Here is a 9,199-nt window from a genome sequence, read left to right as displayed (position 1 = left end):
GTCCCTTTCTGGGGCAAGGAAAGGCTAACTAAAGAATCCAGATGAATGATCCTTCTGCCTCTCAAACTATGTTGAAACTCCCTGCTCCATCCCCCTACTCCTCCCTGGGTGCTGCAGAGTTCCTCCTTTCCTCCTTTGGCTGAGCACAGCATCTCGGGGCTTTTTCCCTGTAATCCCTTCTTCCTACAGAGTTTCCCTACTGCCTCCCCTCCCTGGGGCTCTGGCAGCTTCTCACAGGAACTCCCTAGTTTTTACAGGCCCTTTCCCAAGGCCTCCCACGGGAGCCTAACCTGGTCCCTGTTGTTCTCTCCAGCCTGCCTTCATGGAGGGAAAATGTCTTCTCCTCTCTCCAGGGTCTCCTCCTCCTGACTGAGTTCTCCTGACTCTCTGTGTAATCATCCCTGACCTTTTTACAGCTGGGATCACTAATGGTAATTAAGCTACCGGATCAGGTTCAGCTGGGGAATAGCTGCAAAGTCAAAGGCAAAGCTGATTCCAGCTCCCTTTAAAGGGCCAGCCAGCCTGGGACACAAGTGCTTAAATCCCATTAAGACAACAGGACTTAGGCATGTGCTTTGCTGAATTGGAGCCACATGTATAAAAACTACTGTGTCATCATATGACATGTTTCTGGGGAAATAGCCACTATGCTACAATTGGCCTGTGGTGAATCCACAAATGAAAAGAAATCAAATAAGAGTCAGATATGTGTCGATAGCCTATAATGTGAGGTTCATGAAGCCACTACGTGTGTTGTGTGCGTGGATCTCTACATATAGAAAAATGCAGCTTCTTACCATGCATGACAATACAGGCTGGGTATGGAAGTTACATGCAAGAGTGGAAACATAATTCAGAGCAAAGTTGAGGTATGGATAAAACAAGAAGATAAGGAGCCAGACCTAGTAACTAGGATAACATGTGAGCTTGATTAAAATGTTTACCTAACTCAAGTGCAGTTATGTTGTGGCTCTCTGACATACAACCATTACATTTTATTCCCTCCAGTTCTTTGTACCTCTCTCTCCTCTTACTTACTTCCTCGGTTATTGGTGGGCCAGCTGGGAGTACCAAAGATAATGTGGACTCGATCAGACCCATATGCACAGCATGAAAATGCTACAGGTTGAGCATTACCTATAAAGGGTTAAATGCAAGCATAATGCTCCGTAATGTTCTGGATAGCATTTAGATTACTGTCCTTGGAAAATATTCTGAAACCTTATTATACATTTGTTTTCAGATGCCTGGGTGGCCATTTTTATTGTTGATGAATCATGTTCTTCTGGAGACAGACAGAAGTGAGGTCCTCTAAAATAAATATTAATGGCTTGTGTGAGGCGAGCTTTTCAGTTAAATCTGCCACTCTTGATTTCCAAGCCATATTTCAATATATTTATGTTAGGAAGGGATTTATCTTCACTATTGCACAACCCACATAGCATCTCTGGTTCCTATTTTTTAAAACTATTGTAATGTACACACTTAGAAACCATCCATATATTGTTTTACTCCCCGTGCTTATCTTCTGTGTGGGCCTAATTTCTTCCCAATCCCATTCCCATTTTCTCCCGTTCTCTTTTACACTATCCCATACTCTCAATCTCCTTCCTTCCACTTCCTCTGTCTCTCAGTCTCTGCCTGCCTACGCTCAGCATTAACACACCCACATGCACTCATCTGCTTCAGCCACCCATACTCACCACCGACTACAAACTCCCAGGCACCAACACAGCCCTGTCCTTCACTCACACTCCTGCCCCCAGCCCTCTGTCATGCACCCACCACCTCATGTTCCCTCCAGGCCCATCTACCTACTGCCCACACACTATCTCCAACCCACACACAGACCCATGCACCCAGCATTTCTTTGGTTCCCATTCCTGTGTGTCTCAGAACACCAGCAGGGCCTCTCATAGGGCCCTGCCAAGCCTCTGTCTGAGACTCCTGTCCCCCATTCGCCTCTTCCAGGCCCCTTAAGGTACTCCCTCATGGGTATTCCACAGGGTAGGGAGCAGTGGAATTGGGGGCTGGTCCAGAGACATCTCTGCCTCATCTCCCCTGGTCACGATGCCCCACAGAGCACTGAGAGAAGGTGCCAACTCCATCCTTCTCCCTCTCCTGCAGCCAGTGACAGCTCTGGAGAGAGCTTTGGTCGCTGACCAGAAGGAGGGGCTAGAAAGGGAGCAGGTGGAAGGAGGCGGGACCTATGGAACAGGAGGTGGGCCTCTCCAGCAAAGGGTTAGGGTCAGGAGCTGCCAGAGTATTCAGCCCTATGGTTTACATTAGCACCAAGGGGAACCTGTGGGATTTGTAGATGGTCCAGTCTCAAACCCTCCTCCACCCCATTTCTATATGCACTCTATGTCTCTTGCTGCTGTGAACTGAAGCATTGTCATGCCTGCACACTGTACTTTATACAAACTGGCTAGAGTTAGATATTCAGCAAAAACATGTGATTCACAGATTTTCAGCCTCCATTTCAGGGAAATTAATCCAAATGTGACAACACGGCTGTTCCCCACTCCCCCAACTAGAGGTCCAAACTTGTTCCCATTGAAGTCCATAGCCAACCTACCAATCAACTTCAATGAGAGCAGGATCGGGCCCTAAATAGATTTGTTCATAATTCTCCATCTTCCCCCTCTCTCTTCCCCCAGGCCCTCTTCCTCACCGTCTGTCTATGCTACTGAGCCCTTCCTTTCTCACAACTTTCAAGTCTTTTTCTCTGCTCCTCACTAAGTCTTGACTTCAGTGCTTGACCCCATTACCTTATGCAGACTGGCATCTTTGCTGTCAGGATGTTACTAACACAGAGTCAGGCCATTTTGTACAGGATGCACTACCTATGAAGTTCCCAATGGCCCCTCTACTTGCCCACTATTTCCTCCCTTGTCTTCATGTGTTCCTGTTGGACCTGCCTTCTCCCACTAAATGCACTGTAGCCTTATGGTCCTGTGCCACTAACTGTTGTATAAATTTGAGTCAATCCATTTCTGTGCCTTAATTTCCCTGTCTGCTATGATGGGCTAATAAGAGTTATCCCCATTGCAGAGTAATTGAGAGGATTCATTAGTTTACATGTAATCATTCGGATAAACCCTTATTCAGGATTCACTCCATCCTCACTGGGGCAAACTACCACCGAAGTCAAACCTGAGCAAGGTCAGTGGTATCATTTGCCTGGCTCTTGCTAGGAACTTGGGGGTTGCAATAGTGTTCAACAGTGCTATATAAAACACAGACCTTAAAAGCAATGACTATGGTGGGGGACTCAGAAATACACACTCCATGTATGCCCCCAGAGTTCTTCCCACCATCCCTATCAAACAGTCTTAAACAGACCCTTTAATTTCAAGTCTAAGACAGCCTCTCCTCCACCTGCTTCTGTTTGTACTAAGCTTTAGCCCACTCAGTTGTGAGCAGTGTATCTTCCTTTGAAACATGGCAATATTTATTGGCTATATTCCTTGTTCACATCTGTCAGACATGGAAAGTCACCAGTGGTTTACAAGACAATCCGTTTTAAGTAACACCATCCATCACAAAACGGAATGGAGTGAGCAACATTTCCTCAACTGCAATGAATTATACAAGGGTCAGCAAGCTGGAGTCGCGGTTGGCAACGCAAACATTGGCCTCAGGTAGCAAACCCATCTTTCCAGCTGTTCTCATCCATATGGGTTCAATGAACTGCACAGAGTACAGGCCTTTGCTTATTGAGAGTATCTGCTGTAACTATTTCATCTAACTGGCATCATAAAGCAACTATGAGATAAGGTGAACGCTATTCATCTAAAATTCGACTGGTAGCCAGCTGCTGACAGAGGGGAAAACAGAGATGTTAGAGAAGCAGACAGATGTGATTGGGAAAATGCAGGTGTTCTTGCATTTGAAAAAAAATCAAAGATTTAAAGCAGGAGGAAGTGAAGATGATTCACCTGCAATTTGTAAGCATATGGCAACCCCACCAGTGCTCAGCTTCATGCCGAGAAACTTTCCGAGTTATCCCGTCCAATTCTTCGCTTGCATAGTACTCTGTTAATGTTCATGCTGCCAAGCAGATTAGTTGCTGAAAAGATAAGATTTTGTATATGGCTTTGAAAAAAAAACATGCAGTGAATCCTATGCAGAAATTCTTCCAGAAGAATTGTCTTGTGCCCTTGTCACACCTATTCCTAAATGTAACACAAAAGAGCTAATTCCCTGTACAGGAATCACTTCTGGAATTTTTGAGATTTTATTTCTAGTACTGGGATCTGTGATACATCAGCTTTACTAAAAAATACTTTCATGCCTCACTATTATCCTGGACTTTGTTTCCCCCTTTGCATCCATTGGTTTAAATCAAACCATTGGTATACTTTTGTATTTAACATATTGATTGTGCAAATAAATAACAGAATGGTATGAAGCATTTGCCTAACCTACAATGTATTAAATGCATGCAGACAAACACACACACAGAAATTACAAATCTGTCTTAAACCAACAAAAGCAAGAGATTTCAGCAGTAAGGCCGTCAGCACAGATTGGTTCAGTGCACGAAGAGGACAAAGTAGTTTTATGTTTACAGTTTCATCCTGACAAGATTTAACTTCACCAATTTACACATTCCTGAGAAAAGTAGTTTATCATAGAAACATTACCAAAACCAGTAGAATGTTAGCAGTTTACATGACAATTGGTTTTAAATTTCATCATCCATTCAGTTCTTTTAACCCATTTGTTGCAGTTTGTGTTTCGGATTGATTCATACAAAAAGTATCTTTCACTACGACTCTCTTTTTAGATTGGAGATGAACTATATATTAGAGCAAGAAAATTATTCCATCAGATTACACTTCTTCTGGAAATGCCAGGAGTTGTCTTGTTATCAAATTAAGTATTTAGAAATGTTTATAGGGAGATTGCAACAACAATTTAAAGATTGGTCTTATGGCTATGGATATAGACTGCATCATTCAATAAGATGTTTCCTAGGATGAATTAAATTATGTAAATATATGTTAACAATGATTCATAATATTTTAATAAAAGCCTTTTCCTTCTCTTTACTTCTCAGCAGTGTCATCCCATGCGTCCTTAGGGTGGCAGATGTTTTGGTTTTACCCTTTAACAACACACAAGGTTATACTCTTGGAAAGAAAAGAAGCACAACTATTGATATTTAATGCAGATAATGATGCCAGGTGTCTTTGTAGCATATCATTCCCAGTTTTTGCCGGGAGCAGTGTGCATCAACAAAGTGATTTGGTCTCAAGAAGCGGATTCACATTTCTCAAATTCTCTGCCAGTGAGCTACCCTAGGAAAAAGAGCATTTTGGTATTTTTATCTAGTGAAAGATTAAATACTGAAGGTATTTTACAGTTATCAAATCTTGTATTACTAAATGGAATCTAACAGCTCTACCCAAGTCTTATGCCTCAAGTAAACTTATTCATTAAAGTTAAATCTCAGAAGATACTTTTCTCAGCATGGTCTTCCTATGTGTTCAGGCACTGAAGGTTTATTAAGCTTAAGGTGTCCATATTTTTGAAATAAAATGCCAGGATACTTTAGTTTCATGAAATATTCACATAGAAGACAAAAAGCTCACACTTCATTTTCAGTGTGTGCTGGTGTCATTAATGCCAGGCTTCTGACACAACAGGGATTTAGGCATATTTCCAGGACTGGAGGAATTATTTCCAGTAGTGTAGCAATCTGACTGAGTTTATTGAGAAACATTACACAAGTATCGTTGACATTCTCTTGGAGCAAAAGACCAATGATGACAGTGTCTACACTTACTCAACTTTTCACTTCAGTGCTGTTCATCACGCTGAACATGCATTCCTGTGGATTCCTTGCTCCTGATAATGACAGTACACATTCTACTCAGTACAACAATACGTCCTAACCAAACATTTCCCAGTATTTAAAAAATTAAAGTTTCAATGGATTAAATGAGAACCCAAGACATTAAGTGTCCCAAAAGAAATTCCTGGGACATCAGGTTACCATATGGAAAACCAGGACATATTATCTCTTTACTCTCATTGGGCAAATAAGGCTGATCCAACACCCATTGAAGAAAATGGAAAGCATCCCACTGACTTCAGCAGGCTTTGGATCAGGCTCTTGATCATGAGAAAATTATTGCTGAACTTTTTCTGTGAACTCTGAATCATGTTTTGATTGTTATACACCCACTTTTTTATTTGCTTTCACAAGCATCAACGTGAACCAAGGTTTGTTCACACAAACATTTCTTCATGGCTTAAAGATCACTATAGAAGAAACACTGTGTGAGGTAGGTGACTAATCACAGCTCAAACAATGAAATCCAAATATCTGATAAACAAATGATTACTTGCCATAAGCTGTTTGTAAGCAACCAAGAGGCTGCAATTACTTCTTATTAATTATTTGTCAAAGAAATATATAAAAACAAGTCATGGACACTTAATAAACTACAAAAAGGGTTAATTAGCCAAATCATTGATTAATTGACACCACACATCTTTGCTAACAGACAGTCTGCAGCTTCCTGGGCTCCCGTCCGCCCTAGAATATGACCAGCTAAAATCAAGCTATATCTACAGGAGAAGAAAGGTTGAGTTGTCTATACTAGAACCACTACAAGGTTACCGCTATGGTGCTATAGCTCTACCACTGTAACACGGTCATGTAGACACTTACAACAGTGATGGAAAGATGCCTTCTGTCATCGTAGTAAATCCACCTCTCCAAGCAGCGGCAGCTAGGTCAACAGAAAAACTCTCCCATCAACCTAGAAGTGTCTACACTGGGGCTCTTAGGTTCGCTTAATTACATTGCGCAGGGCATAAAAATTTTCACAGTCCTGAGCAATGTAGTTAACCCGACCTAACTTTGTCGTGTAGACCAGCCCTTAGTCAGATAAGGCACACATTAGCTAAACTGAATCTAAACTTAACCACTTTTCCTAATCAAGACAAAGCCTATGTCCATTCAGTCTTGGCATTTCTGCTGAGACTGCCAGCATAGATGACAATTAAGTCTGATTGTGGTGGTTTTGCATATGATTTATAATGTGACAACAGGGAATTGGATGGAGATCAACAACTCAGTTCACACAGTCCACTGAAGGAGACAACTTTTTGGTCACTATTAACCTGTTCTGGGTTTGAACTATGGGCTAACAGTGAAGGACCTCATATGTTTGTCATAGACTCATGACTCATGTCTACTGATAGACCTTGGAAGTCAGCAGTCTCCCTGGTCTGTCTATGAATGAGACAGGGTTTTCTTTTGCTCTGAGGTCTGCGGATAACTAACTCTCCAGCCTCCTCCTCTGGATGGATGAGAAAGGGCTGCTGATTGGATGGTCGTACTCACTTGAAGATTACGCATCAAAGAGCTGCTTGAAGAGGATATATTATTAAATACCATTAATTACAATAGTCAACATTTTTGTTCAAAGCATTTCTTTAAACAGAAAACATCCTTCTTTGGATGTGAAAATTTGCATTAAATTTTTTTTTTGAAATGTTCTTTTTTATTTAAAAAAAACTGGGGGTTTTTTCCAGTCATTCCCCCCCCCACACACCCTTTTCCCTTCCTATTTCCCCTTGTTTCCTTTCCCTCCCTTTTTTGGTTTTGCCACTGAAAAAGGTAGGGGTGGGTATGGAGAGGTAGAATAGAAAAAGAAAGCTGGGAGGAAACCAAATCAAAACAAAACATTTTCAGTTTAAAGATTTTGGTTTTGGTTCTTTTATTTAAAAATCAAAAAATTCTAAATTTTTCACTTAAAATTTTAGGGAAAAGGTCTCTTCACAAACCATAGCTACTACTATCCAGCCAGCTCTAGAGTAGAACAGGCCAGCAGACTTAAATGTCCTATAATGAAACCTGGTAATCTTTGTTAAGTCACTTAGGACCCAGGTGCTAACCCTCAGAATATTAGATTGAATGACAAGGGTTCCACCTTGTGCTAGGGGTCTGCCTGGGAAGATTAGGTGCAGGAGTGAGACCGAAACCACCACCCAACTAATGAAACTATACCTGCCTGTGCTCCCTACCATCCCAGATCACCATGTCCCACACACACACAGGCACTTTTTTCTCCTGCATCGTGGGACAGTAGTCACATCCTAGCCTCACATCATCTTTTTTCTTCCTAGGATTTGGTTCTCCTTTCTACTCTCTTACACTAAGGCTTGATTACAGATTGTAGCTATTTTAAAGCTCACAATAAGTTGAGTGTTTTGTTTTAGCTATGTGCATTTTCATCCATCATGATGTCTTGTACCCCAATAATCAAGAAAAGGGAGTTTCACCATTTTGTCTGCAGGTTGCAAACTCCATGGCTCCCCTCCCCTGGGTCAGCAGAATGGCCACTAGCACCATTTCCCTTCCAGCAACTCCTAAAAATTGCTCTTTGCAGCACGTGGTTAAAATTCATCCATTCAGTGCCCAGAGACAAAGAGAGTTTCCAATGGGTAAGCACTCACAAAAAATGAAGAGAGAAAGAAAATTGCAGGGAAAAGTCATATTATATCACAGTCCCATTTAACCATCCTCTGATTCATCCAGTCTCAAGGGAGAAAAATATTTCATTCTCCAGAAAAAGGAAAATCACCCCAAAACACAAAGGTTAATGACCACAGGCACACCGGCTCAGACTCTCACGGGTTCCATCCAATCATCTAAAGTTACAGAGTTGGTCTAGATGAGAAAATGTTGCATACAGATCCAAATCTCTAGAGTTCAGTGAGGCTCAGATCTTGATCTCAACTTCACAGACTTTGGAGGGATTTTTTTGGGACTAGTGTTTTTGTATGGATCCAGCTCTGGCTTAGGGATGTGCAGTTATTCACAAAATTATCTCTTCTGCTTTTCTCAGGTTTCATGGGGAAGCAATCCAGAAACCAAAAATAACCAAACTTCTGGAAGATCTGCTTACTGGTTGCCAATTTGAGAAAACTGCTGATATCACTGAACAACACCCAAAATCCAACTCTCCTTTCCTTTCCCGTTAAACCAACTTGTTGCAGTAACATAATGAAAACCGGAAAACCTTAACCAGCCATAACATATATTTAGTTTGTTTCTTTGGTTTTCAGTTCAGAAAGTGTACCTGTTACAGCTGCTAAATGCATCTACTTTGGTTATAAACATAGACAAATTAAAGCCCAAAGTGATGCACTGAGCAGAACTCTTACAGCCATGTGT

This window comes from Natator depressus, chromosome 10 (genome assembly GCF_965152275.1).
Source record: "Natator depressus isolate rNatDep1 chromosome 10, rNatDep2.hap1, whole genome shotgun sequence".
NCBI classification, from domain to species: Eukaryota; Metazoa; Chordata; order Testudines; family Cheloniidae; genus Natator; species Natator depressus.
Note: the sequence above shows the minus strand (reverse complement) of the source record.